Source organism: Macrotis lagotis, chromosome 1 (genome assembly GCF_037893015.1).
Source record: "Macrotis lagotis isolate mMagLag1 chromosome 1, bilby.v1.9.chrom.fasta, whole genome shotgun sequence".
Taxonomy (NCBI): Eukaryota; Metazoa; Chordata; class Mammalia; order Peramelemorphia; family Peramelidae; genus Macrotis; species Macrotis lagotis.
This window is the reverse complement of record NC_133658.1, coordinates 907,981,220-907,994,914: the sequence shown is the minus strand read 5'-3', so window position 1 is coordinate 907,994,914 and position 13,695 is coordinate 907,981,220. Positions and strand designations below refer to the sequence as shown.

Below are 13,695 nucleotides of genomic sequence, written 5' to 3'. Positions count from 1 at the left end.
GAAAACATCCCTTTCCCTGGATGTAAAAAACAGGGGGTCACTTTAAGAGCTAGCCTTTTCCTCTTCCCCCTTTTTGAGAAAAAACTGGGGAACAGCAGATCTACAATCAGATTGTGTTCCAGGGATGAGGATGGCTGGGAGTCTGTGCCTATAAGCAATCCCTGAAACCCTGGGAGTTGGTAAAGGTTGCCTTGGAACTGGCAAATGGTAGCCTCTCATGTTTTCACTCCCTCAGCTCAAGAGGGGAGCTCCTGAATTCCAGATTGGGGTGGGTTTGGAACTGGGGAGAGATTTTCTAGAGAATTTCAAATTCTGACAGTACTAACTTCCTGGTATTGTCCAAGAGAATCCAGGAATCCAATCTCCCAGAGAGAAGGGGGAGTTCCCAGGAAGGATCAGCCTATTGGGGTCACACACAGGCTCCTCCACCCACTAGAGTTCAAGGAGGGTCATCTCTCTGCCCAAGGAGCTTCCAAAGCTCTGTCATTTCCATTTGGCTTTTAAAGCCTCCAGCCTGTCTCTTAGGCTACCTGATTCAGTAGGGTCTGGCCCACTTTGGCTATTAGGCTGATGAAGTCTATGGACCCTTTTCCCCCTCCTCTCCCAATCATGTTTCTAAGTGCAAAATATATTGAAAACTATCTTTGAATGTAATTGGAAAAATAAAATAACATTTAAAAGTAAATACAAAATATAAGACATCATGTTCTCAAGAAAACCAGTGATCATGGAAAAGAGACAAGTTCTCTGACCCAGTAGAGATTCCTTGGTCTGTACTGTCTCCAAACAGGCCTGCTTGAGGCTCTCTCCATGTGACTCCAGGACTCTACCAGGCTATCCCTTCCACATCACAGATGACTCTTGGAATCTCATATCCCCTCAATGCCACACCCATCAAGAGGTCATTCCTGATTCCCTTAGTTGGACAATGTGAGCTCCTTGTGCAGGACTGAATCACTTTGAATTCTGACATGTAGGAACACTGAATAAAATACTTGTTGACTAGCTGAGAGAGCTGTAAGAGATCAAGGTACAAAAGGGGAGAATCAGGCCCATGCTCTTCCCATGAATCATTTGGACAGTGAAGGTCCCATGGGAAGGGAGTTGCCTTCTTAAGAACTCAGTATAGTTTTCTTAAGACTGGAAATCTTTACTAGGTCCCTGGAGGTAAAGTGAGATGGATCCTCAGCGTTTGGGGATATTGCCTCCTCAGAGGCCTTTCTGAGAGGAGTTTGAACAATGATGATGATGATGTTTGTCCTTTGTTCTCAAGACCATGACATCATGAAAGTGATGCCATGACAAGTGGCCAGATATGAATTGGAAATGGCCCTCAGTTCAAGACATTCATGGTTAAGTGACTTGCCCAAGATTATACAGCTAGTGTTTGAGGCCAGATTTGTTCAGGTAATCCCTGCTCTCAGTTCTCATCCTACCCTGGCTCATCATGTGTGGATGCCCTGGGGTCCCAGTAGCAGCTTCAACCCTGCACATAGTTTGAACAATAGTATGTTGCCCTGAGCCTAGGGGCGTGTGTTGGATTTGCTAGAGTGGGAGGAGGAGGATTAATTTGGTTATCTGTGGGCTTTTTTGAAGTTTGTCTTTGTAAGGCAATGCCCAAGGTCAGATAGCTAGGTAATTAGTGTCTAGATTTGAACCCACATACTCCTGACTCCAGGGCCGGTGCTTTAACCACTACACCACCTAGCTGCCCCTTGTTTGTGGGTTTTTGAAGTCTTGCTGGGGTAGGTGGGATAAAATCTAGGATCATCATCTATCTGCCTAGAGCCTTAAGAACCTCTTAGGCACATCTGTGTGAACTTAAGGTCTATGTCACTTTTATAAGTTCTGGGTTCCTGATCCCATCTCTCAATTTCCATAGCAAATTGGGTCTCCAAGGGCACAGCTGGTGGTAGACTCTGAGCATCTTTATCCCCTTGCCAGATTCCTGTTAAGTCAGGTTCCCAAAGCAAGTTTGAGTAAAGGTATAGTTGAGGGATTGGGGTGTTTTTCTATGGTTTTTGGCTCAGCCCTCTATTCTGATGCATTTTCTCCCCAAATGATTGCCAATAATCAGGGATGAGTTAGTTAACTAGTAACTACCAATTAGTTTTTACAATAGGCCACACTCCTGTAGCTTTTATTTGAACTCCATTCTTGTTGGCAAATTGGGTTCCCAGAACATGAAACAATTTTGTGGGGTTCTAGAGGTTCTAAGGATTCTTTGAGGCATAGGTCTAATGCCAATGCTTCCTTAGTTCAGGTTGGGTTTGTGGATGAAATGAGGCACTTGTAAGTCATCTGACATTTACAAAAAGTCTACTTTGCCCTAATACATCAAGGACAAATGTGACTGACCCTCTGTCACTAAGCTTCTTTGGATGTAGTCCCCTTGTCACTGTCTCCTAATGGAGACATGTATGGCCAATAGGCCATCAAGCAATGGAGACTCAAGTGATGTCAGACTCAAATGGAAATGGGGCCCACTAAAATGTACATAAGGATCCTTCTGAGCTACATATTGAGTTAGAAAAATACATAGTATATTTTATATTTTTATTTTTAAAAAATATTTCCCAATTACATTTATAATATTAATGTCCAGTTCCAAATTCTTTCCCTACCTTTACCCTCTTACTCATCCGTTGAGAAGGCAAGACATATGAAATCCATTAAACATATGAACTCATGCCAAACATATTTCCATATTAGCCAAATCCTAGGAGGGAAAAAAACCAAGAAAAAATGAAAAAAAAAACCATGCTTCAATCTGTACTTGGAGTTTATTTTTCTCTCTGGAGGCAGAAAACATATTTCATCATAAAATCTTTGAAATTGTTTTGGATCATTTGTTTCCACTAGAGTAACAAGTCTTTCTCAGTTGGTCATTGTTTCATTATTGCTGTTACTGTGTAGAATGTTCTCCAGGTTCTGCTCACTTCACTTTTCATTAGCTCTTCCACATCCCTAGTTATATATTAATCTGTTTCTGGTTGACACCTCTGGTCATATAGGTACCCACTAAGTCAGAGAAAGTCAGACTCCCGAGTCTGGGATTTCGCATTCCCCTAGGAAGAGCCTGTGTTGGGGAAGCTCAGGTCTCTCAGATCCCAGGGACAACTTTTTCTTGTTTTGGTTTATAAAGCCTCTTTATGTTGGGATTGGAGGAAGAAGGGCAGAAGAAAGAAATTATGTAAGGGAAATGCTGGACCTATCACAACTGGGGAGATGGGGATTTCTCTAAAGTTCTTAGCTTGGCCTCCTAGTGTTTTTGATCACCAGTGATTAGGATTATTTAACCAATGAACATCAATTAACTTTTACCAAGAAATATTTGCAAAGAAGATAAAGAATTTGATGACAAACATTGCCACCTTCCCCACTCTTTACCCCCACCAAGTTAGGGTCACATTCTTGGCAATGCCACCTTAGTCTCTGGACCCCACTAAGCTCATCTCTGAATGTGCTGATGGAATAAGCCACTCCCTTGCTGGCAAAACCCAGCAACTTAGTGTTGAGTCACTGCTAGAATGGGTTGCCTCAGCTGCCTGTAAAATCCGATATGGCTGTTAGTTCTGGTGAAATATAAATTTTTGTCTACTTCTCTCTAATAACCATAAATCTCCTCATTGTATCCACAGTCACAGGCTGGCATAGATATCCTGGAAGGGGAGAAAGATTCTTATGTTTTATGCAAGTCTAACATAATTGAAAAGGCATAATTATCCTGAATTAGGAGGAGGCACACCCCTTCCCTAATTTTTTTTTTTTTTAGTTTTTGCTAGGCAGTGGGGTTAAAGTGACTTGCCCAAGGCTACACAGCTAGGTAATTATTAAGTGTCTGAGGCCGGATTTGAACTCAGGTACTCCTGACTCCAGGGCCAGTGCTCTATCCACTGTACCACCTAGCCATCCCCCTAATGATATTTCTAACAGTCATGATATGAAGTGATATCCTTAATCAGAGAAGGAAAACTATAGTATATTCTGTGACATTTTATGATAGAATTTGGAATTTAATTGGATCCTGTTTTTAATTTTATGGTCTTTTTTTTAAATTCCTATAAATAGGTGTTATCAAATCTCACTTCCCTAGTTGGAACCCCATAAATTCATAAACCACAAACTTAAAAACAATAGACACATATGTTAACCTAATTCCATTTGTTCCTAACATCAGTCTTTAGAGATTAACATGTTGGCCTGATTCCATTTGTTTCCTTTTAGTGTAAACTCAGAAGGGCAACACAGTAGTTTAATTTTTATTAGGCCAAACTTATGAAGGTTATTAGATCCTGGACTTCTAGTACTCTCTTGACCTTTCTAAGTTTATGTGGTCACAGCTATTCTGTTCTATATACAAAGCTTGTTTTTTATTTAAGGCAGGAAAGAATAGTCTTAATAAGGGACAGAGCAATGGTAGGACTGTGTGTTCATTGCTCACAATTGTGTCCGAGGTGTGAGAGGGTTGAGGTCCCTTCCCTGCCTGGAAACCTACAGCAACTATCTTGCTCACTCTATGGATAATAATGTTTGTCCTTCATTTCTGAAGACAGTCACAACATGAGGGAGGTGATCCTATGACAAGAATATGAATTGGATTTAAGTAGGTGCTATGATAAGGCACCAGCCTCACTTTCTGCTCCAAGAGCCATGGGGGGTCCAGTGGCCAGTTATGAATCAGGAGGACTAGAGATGGCCCTGGATGTGAGGCAACCAGAGTTAAATGACTTGCCCAAGGTCACACAGCTAGAAAAAGTGAAGTGTCTGAAGCTGGATTCCAACCCCTGTTCTCCTGACTCCAAGGCCAGTGCTCTATCCACTGTGCCATCTTGCTGCCCAACTAGGCAGGAAAGAAAGCAAAATCAAGTCTTTGGGGCCTTTTGCATGCATTTCTGCTTGATGCCAATCCAAGTCTTTCCTTACATCATTCTAAGAGGAGCATAGACAACTATAGACTACTTTCCATCACATAGGCCTGGAAACAGCCTCCTCAGATAGCTACTTCATTGGCAAGTTTCCTGTTACACAGACATGAATTCTATCAGAACTATATTCTGATGTTTTTCCAAAAGAACCCTGGATTGGGAACAGGCACACCTATACCCCATAGTATCCCACAAAAAGTGTTTAAAAAATGCTTGTTGATTTATAGTCAGTTTTTTAAAATAAATATTAAATTGAAATTTGATTTTCAGAAATTTGTTTTCTTTGCTTATATCAGGTATAGGGAACCTTTTTTCAGCAAGGGCCATTTGAATATAGCATCATTTGTGGGCTAGATTTGGTCAAACCTTTAATTTACCCCTAGAACACTCCTAAATTTATTCAGTTTTGAGTCCTGCCTGTAGTTACCTTGGCAATGTCTGACCAATAGGCCTAGGGCTAAAGTTTCCCACCTCTGATTTAGATGATAAATTTGTGGGGAAAAGGGAAAAATGGGACAAGATTTCCTATCCAGATGAAGAAACCAGGTCTCCCAGGGACTGATCGTAAAGATGGGAGAAAATGGGATTTGGGGAAAGGATTTGTTTTGAGAAGAACTCTCCAATCTCTGACTCAGGGAAGTAAGATAGACTTAGAATTTAATTCACAGGTTACACAAACAGTTTATAAGTTATCACAAAAAGTCCGAAGACTAATGTAAAGTTTACAAGTTAGATCCTTTGGAGAAGCAGTTTGTGAGTTTCTTAAAGGAGATAGTTTCTAAGAAGCTAATAAAGTTAAGCAAAAAGAAATGGTTGACAGAGAATGGCAACAGGGATAGTCAAATTAAAAAGGAAAAAGGGAAGGAAAGGAGGCTGAGACCATATTGGTCCGGCAGCATGGAGCCGGAATCTATGGATCTAGCTTAGAGAAAGGAAAAGGAAAGGGAGAAGAAACCAAAGCAACCTGACTGGTAGTCAAGTAGGAAAAAAGGCCAAACCTGGGCAGAACCACGCTCAAATATATTTCTGCAGGGGGTAGAATAAGGGTGGTACTTGAGGAGTGGTTTAGCACCTGGCTTCAAGTATCCTCCAATGCTCATGCCTCAGGGGTAGTCCCCAAGGAGTTGCTAATGTCTGATTGTAAGACAGCTCTCAATGAACATTAGCAGAATTCATCAGAACTACACTTGCTCCTGCCACAAAGAGGATATCCAAGGTCAGCCTTACTGTTAAAGTCCAAAGTGGTAGAGTTCACAAAGAATCTTCACAGACTGGACAACACCCACCATGGTATAGAAAACTTTATACAATACAAAAAGATTACATTTCTCTTTGCTCAGAGTTTCCCTGCTTCAGTAGGATTAGGAGAAAATAGAGCTGGTTAAAACTAGGTGGTTAGAACTGGAGAGATTTTAAGAACACAGAATATGTTATGGCTGGAAGGAGCCCTTGAAGTAGAAACTTTCAAAGCTTGGAATGACCTTAGAACTTAGAACATGGAATGTTAGAGCTGAAAGGGACCTTTGAACATGTATTACCAGAACTGGGAGGGATCTTGCAAATCATATTGTCTGATTTGTTCATTTGATAGATGAGGAAACTGAGGCTCAAAGGGCTGGAATGTTGTTGTTGTTAAGTTGTTCAGACATGGTTTGACTCTTTATGATCCCAAGGAACATGGCATGCCAGAGCCTTCTATCCTATTCTTCACTGTCTCTCCAAGTCTTTTGACAAAAAAGGTTAATTTCCTTTCACAGGATCCACAAAGAATAATGGGAAAGTTAGCTAACTTTGCCCCAGGGCCCAGGGAGAGGCCTTTGCAGAATAGAAACTAAAGAGGGACCAGCTATTGATGGTGACCTTTGTCAGTAGAATTAATTAGTTGAGACAGGTGGGCTTCCTAGTGTGTGTCTGCCAGCATAAGGTAAATGGCTGAAGATGTCTTGATAGTAATATTTTATAATCTTGTCATTTTCAAATTAAATATTAATTGTTCCCCCATATGAGGCCTTGCACCTATCTTGGGTTGGGTAAGAAAAGGGAATAGGAGGGATTAGGCTGAAAAATCTGGCAGGATTTGTGTAGCTCTGAAAATTTATCTTTCCTGGAACTAAATCTGGGCAAAGGGAAAGAAGAGGACAACTTGTTTCTTCAAGATGAAATGAAAGGACAAGAAATGAGTCAGCCACTTAAAAAAATATCCTTGCCCTCCTACTTTCTAAATAGTTCCTTTCTGGTAGAAACTTCGAGAGTCCACAAATATTTATTGAGGGCTGGTGAAAGTGCAAACACCTGAGCCTAGGTTCTGTGGGGGAGGAGAAAGGAAAGGCATTTGGCAATGAGATGTATCAAAAGTGAATAAGTTTTACACTTTTATATTTGTATCAAGTGACTGGAAATCCCCCTATTTCTTTCTTAAAGCTTCCTATGAATCAAATTAGGGAACAGAAAGGAAGCAAGATACTAAAGTACCTTCTGGTAACTAAGCTAATTTGCATTTGAAAAGAGTTCTTAGAGATAATCCCTTAATAGTAAAATAAAGAAAAAGGCTCACCTTCTAAAAGCCCTTTGAAGTCTACTTTTACTTTCAAGATCTTTACTGGAATGCCTCCTTCCTCAACTTGTCCTACCTAGCCTGCACCCGCCCCATCCTGCCTTGGGGTCTATACCTTTCTTTGATTGGATAGCTGGAAATGACATTTTCCCATCATTTGGGATCAAGTCCTAAGACTGCATTCCCCTAAGAAGGCTGAAACTTAGCCAAGGTATCTATGAATTTGATTTTTTTTTCCTCAATATTTTTTGGTTTGTTTGGTTTTTTTTTTTTTGCAAGGCAATGGGGTTAAGTGATTTGCCCAAGGTCACACAAGTGTCTGAGGCTGAATTTGAACTCAGGCCCTTTTCACTCCAGAGTCACTGCTCTATCCACTGTACTACCTAGCTGCCCGATGAATTTGCTTTTAACTTGATTTGGTTTTGTTCCTCCTTAAGGCTTCTGGAGAGTGTTTCCTCAGATGTCCTGAGGCAACAGGAAAGAACAGTGGGCTGGAGTTCAGGAGGCCTCTAACCTCTAACCTTCTTCCCTTTCTGCTTCACATTTCCTCAACTGTTGTAATAAATTAATACTAATAATGTAATTTGTGATTAGGCTTAGGTCTCCCAGAAATAATTTTATTTAATATGTATCTAAAATATTTCTAATTTGGAGAGAGAGGTCCAACAGGTATAGCCTCTACTTTTTAACGATTATCCCTAAGTCAATTCGAGGTAATGTTTGATGCTAGGGAAAAAGTAACCAGCTAAGGTTGGAGGAACTTTAAAGAATTCATGTAAAAGACCCAGTCTGACTCAGAAGAAATTTTAGAGATCAAAAGGTTTATTTAAGTATTGCTTAATTAGAGAACATATTTCTCTTAAACATTTCTTCTACTTTATATTTATTGGAATATTCAATAAAGATCATGATATGTTAAAATAACACTTTGAGGTTAACATTCCTGAATGGTCACCATGATAATGTTTATCCTTGGTTCTCAAAGAAGACTATAACATCAGGGAGGTGATGTCATGACAAGCACATGGATTGAATTTTGAGTGAGGGGGTGTTGTGCTAAATTACCAGTCTCACTTTCTCTTCCAGAGCCATGTGGATCCAGGAGCCAGATATGATTCAGGATGTCTGGAGATGGCCCTGGATGCAAGGCAATCAAGGTTAAGTGACTTGTGCAAGGTCACACAGCTAGTAAGTGGCAAGTCTCTGAGGCTGGATTTGGACTCCCTTGCTGACTCCAAGGTCAGTGCTCTATCTTCCCTAATCATTCCTTCCTGGACCACTGTCCAGAGACCCTTATGGGGTCACTTTCTCAACCTTGCATTTTGAGACAGTGAATGATGGAACCAGTCTCTCCAGGTTGGTGGGAAGGCAGTGATCCCATCTAGACAAGAGTTGGGTTCGATTGTAGCCTAATTCAATTTCAAAAAAGGAAGGTCTCAGCTTCTTGTTCTTCCTGCTTTCCTAAAGGGAAAAGTCTGAGAAGTTTCAGGCTGGAAAAATAATATTTCTTCATCTTTTTAGAAAAATTAAATTGAGATTTTAGTATGCTTCCATATCTGTAACATGAGGAGGTTGGATTAAATGGTCTCTAAGATTCCTTCTAGTCTGACTAGTTGGTAGTCTAAAGAACTGTAGACTTTTAGACAATTTTGGCCCACAAAGAGCCAGGTAGCTGGGGAGGGAAGTCAGGGATGTACAAGAAGGTGTGCTGGTAAGTGTTTAATAACTGGCTTGCTGAAAAAAATGTTTGCACTGTACATTTTTAGTTTAACCTTGAGTATTATTTTCTCTATCACTTTCTTTAGTCTAGACAAATTAAAAAAGTTATCAATTAAATTCTGATTTTATAACATCCTAATTTCTAAAGTATAAATGCTCAAGCTGAAAACTTATCAGACAGTTCTCCCAAATTAGCTTATCTCTAGTACCTCACAGTATATACACATTAAAAATCAAAAGTGAACATAACCAGATTCCATTAGATTTCTTCCTTGAGACAATGATAATTCAGAAAATGGCTCTGCTCATAAGAAGTCAAAACTCTAACTTTACCGTTGCATGTCCACATGCAAACTTCAAAATAAAAGGCTGAATTTACTGGATATCTTTTGGTGCAGTGGGAGCTATAGTGGAGAAGGGTTGGTCTGAAGCACCTCTACTTCCTTTTTTTAAAAATTTTATCTTTATTAAAGATGCACCTCTACTTCCATCATCTTTAAGTAATCCCAAATCTGACCAAGCCAAAGAAATCTAATCTTTCCAAGTGAAGATGTATATCTTTTAATTGAAATCACTTTTAGATCTTTTGGGGTGTTCAGTAGTTCAGTTGTATCTGACTCTTTGTGATCCCTTATTTCTTGGCAAACAGTCTGGAGTGGTTTGCTGTTGCCTTCTCTGGCTCATTTTACAGATGAGGAAACTGAGGAAAACAGAGTGAAGCGACTTGCCCAGGGACACATAACAGGTAAATATCTGAGGCTGGATTTGAAGGTAAGACTTCCTGCCTCTAGACCCAGTGCTAACCACTGTACTGCCACTTTGCTGCCTTTTTAAAGTTGGGAAAATGCCATCTATCCCAATTAATATCAATCTGATGTGATTCCATAGAGGTAGTGATTATAAGTTCTGTACGTTGTATTCTAGAGCTGAGAAGAGCAGATGATAAGATCGTTCGCATAATTAGAGGAAGCCGGCTAGAGGCCCTCCACCCTTGGCTTTTGATATCTTGGTGATAAAGCCCAGTGTGGCAGAGGTGACTCAAGCTACATGCAAAGTATTATTATTATTGTACCTCCACACCATTCTCTCTTGTCTGATATGACCATCTTATGATCGCCTAGTCAACAATACACATATATATATACACATATATACATACATACACACATACATATACATACATACACACACATATATATACACACATATATACATACATATATACACACACATATATACATACATATATACATACATACACACATACGTATATACATATATACATACATATATACATATATACATATATACATATATACATATATACATATATACATACATATATATATATATATATATATATATATATATATATATATATATATATATATATATATATACATACATATTCTGTACTGTCTCCTCCAGGCTAACCAAGGAGGGCCCATCCATCTTATGACCACTTAAACAGCACAGACCTTTCCTGCCTTACCCAACTTGTGACTCTCCTGACATTTGATTTTGCCTCTTTTATCATGTGTCAACTGGGGAATTAATTCTATATTTGAGATTGTCATTCTTGAATGTCTAGATATCAACCCCTATAAATATAGGACCCTGGAAAGAGAGAATATCTTGGGTTGGGAGGAAAATCTGAGGTGCACTTCATTAGAGGAGATCACGGACCCTTTAATAAAGTGCCATTGGCTCAGAACTCTGCCTCAGTCTCTTTTATTGTAGGTGGGACAATTTTAGTGACCACATCTATAAAATGAAGGGGTTGGCTTAGGTGATCCCTGAGATTCTTTTAAATGTATGAACCTACTTCTCTGTCCTGTGGCTAGAAAGCTTCCAGCTTCTCTCCCAAAACTTTTGATTCAGAATGAGAGAAGATCTCCTTCCCTAGTGCTGCTATACATGCTCTTACACATCAAGGACAGCTAATGGATAGAGTGCCACCCTGAAATCAGAAGGATCTGAGTTAAAATTTGCTTTCAGATACTTATCGGCTGTGTGACCTTGGGCAAGTCATTTAACCCTAATTGCCTTATATCCAGGGCCATCTCCAATTGCATCTGAACCCTGGACTCAGATGACCCTGGGGAAGAAAGTGAAGTTAGTGACTTAGTATAATCTCCCTCCCCACCACTCAAATCCAATTCACATGTATGTCATGGCATCACCTCCCTGATGTCATGGTCTTTGAGAACTAAAGACAAAACATCTACCTCAACCCCATTCTGCAGTTAATCAGTAAATAATTATTAAGCTCCTTCTATGTTTCAGGCTCACTCAAGTCCCTATCCTGTTCTTCTTTTCCCTTTTATCCCATCCATGGTGCCACCTAGAAACCTGTTCTATTAGAGCTCAAGAACTTTCACCTGCATTCCTTCTGTCTTCTTGCTGGCTCTCTTCAAATACCCTCCAGACCCTTTTTAGTTTGAGATGCACCTTTGCTTGTTTCATGTCAAGAGGCTAGGCATCCTCCTGTCTTCTCAATGATCCATCTAGACATTTCCTCTTCACCTTTACCTCTATCCCTGGGCATGCTTTCTCCTTTTGATAGGCTCTCCATTTGTTTATCTCACCCCATTCAATCCTGCTTGTAGTCATGTCCCAAGTCAGTGTAATAGTTATGTATACACTTGGAGTCAGAAAGACCTGAGTTCAGATTTTTCCCTTGACCTTTAGTAACTATGTGACTATTGTCACTTAAAACTCATTAAACCTGGTTCTCCATTGAATTATCCCAGCTTTAGTGCCTAGCTCCTAGTCAAACTCTACCTGGCCTCTATGTTCCTTACCCCTATCCCAGCCTCCATGTTCATCATCCCTATCCTGGCCTCCTGTTCATCCTCCCCATCCTGGCCTCCATGCTCATTTTCCCCTTCCTGACCTGCATGTTCATCAGCCCCATCTTGGCATCCATGTTCTTCAGCCTCCTTAACTCCATGACTTTTACCATGTCATTATTGTTATCAATGGCTTGTGAATACTTAGTTTAGAGTGATTGAGCCCCAAAAAGAGGTCACAGAGAGTCAGACACAACTGAAATGACTGAACAAGCAAGAAGTATTTATGGAGAGCCTATACAATGCTACGCATTGTACTAAAGGCAAAAAAAAAAAAAAAAAAAGAAAAAAGAAAAAGGAAAGAAAAGAAAAACAACCCATCACAAATCCAAAAGCCCAACCCTTAAAAAACAAACAAAAGTAAGTCCTTACTCTTGAGAAGTTTGTAATTTAATGAGGGAGATAACTTGAAAAGAAGCATGTAGAAATAAGATCTATGTAAGATAAACTGGAAATAATTGGTGGAGGGAAGTGACCCAAATTGGGTTGGGGGAGTGGCAAAGACTTCTTGGAGGAGGGATTTTTAACTGTGATCTAAAGGAAAGCCAGGGAATCCAGGAGACAGAGATGAGGAGAGAGAATGTCAGACTTGAGGGACTGCCAGGTTTCACTGATTTGGAGTATTCTAGAAAGGTAAAGAAGTCAGTGTTACTCCATCTCAAGGATGGAGGAAGGAGGGGGAAAGAAGACTGGAAAGGTCAGAATACCTAAGCTATGCAGGTCTTTAGAAGCCAAATAGAGAATTTTGTAGTTGATCCTGAAGATATTGGAGAGCCACTGGAGTTTATTGAGTAGGGGGGATGGCATCGTCAGATTTATGCTTTAGGAAGATCACTTTGATGATTTAATGAAGGATGGAATGGGAAGTAGATGCAGCAGGCAGATGTCCCAGCAGCCACTCTAAAAGTTCAGGCATGAAGTGATGAGGGCTTGCCCCAGGGTGGGGGGGGCAGTAATGGAGAGAAGTGGGATGTACATGAGAAATGTTACTTAGTGAAGAAAATCAATAAGACTTGACAACTGATTGGATTTAGAAGGTGACAGAGACTGAGGAGTCAAGGATGACCTATAGATTGAGAGCCTGGGTCCCTGGGAGTTTACTTAGCAGTAAAAAAGAAGTTAGGGTGAAAGGAGATTTGGGGAGAAAGATAATGAGTTCAGTTATGAACATGTGGAGGGTCAGATATCAATGGGACATTGGAGATATGAAACTGGAAGTCAGCAGAGATCAGGTCTTGATAAATAGATCTGAGAATGGTTTGCACAGGGATGATAATTGAATCCATGGGAGCTGATGAGATCACTAAGAAAAATCTAGAAGGAGAAGAGGTCCAAAACCTTGGACAAAACCTTGAGGAACAGTCATGATTTGTGGCCATGACCTGGAAGAATATCCAGCAAAAAAAAAAAAAAGACTGAGGAGGGATTAGATCGATAAGAAGAAGCAGGAAAGAGGAGAAGAGAAAGGAGCAGTGGGTGCTGGGCAGTTTCAAAGTCTGCCCAGAGGTCAAGAAGGGTGAGAATATGAGAAAAGATCATTGGATTTGGTAATTAAAAGGTGACTGATAAATTTGAAGGGAGATTGAGGTTGAATGATGAGGTCAGAGCTCAGAATTCAGACTGCAAAGGAGTTTAGAAGAGA

At 40.2% G+C, this 13,695-nt stretch overlaps 1 long non-coding RNA gene across 1 annotated transcript in view; it reads left to right on the top strand.

Annotated features, from left to right (window-relative positions):
• The window catches only part of LOC141509663 (uncharacterized), a 29,373-nt gene that overhangs the window by 10,683 nt on the left and 4,995 nt on the right, over window positions 1-13,695 (top strand). The window contains exons 2-3 of the long non-coding RNA XR_012474687.1: window positions 8,569-8,721; window positions 9,851-9,946. This is a non-coding gene — a long non-coding RNA (uncharacterized LOC141509663). The remainder of the gene's footprint in view (window positions 1-8,568; window positions 8,722-9,850; window positions 9,947-13,695) is intronic.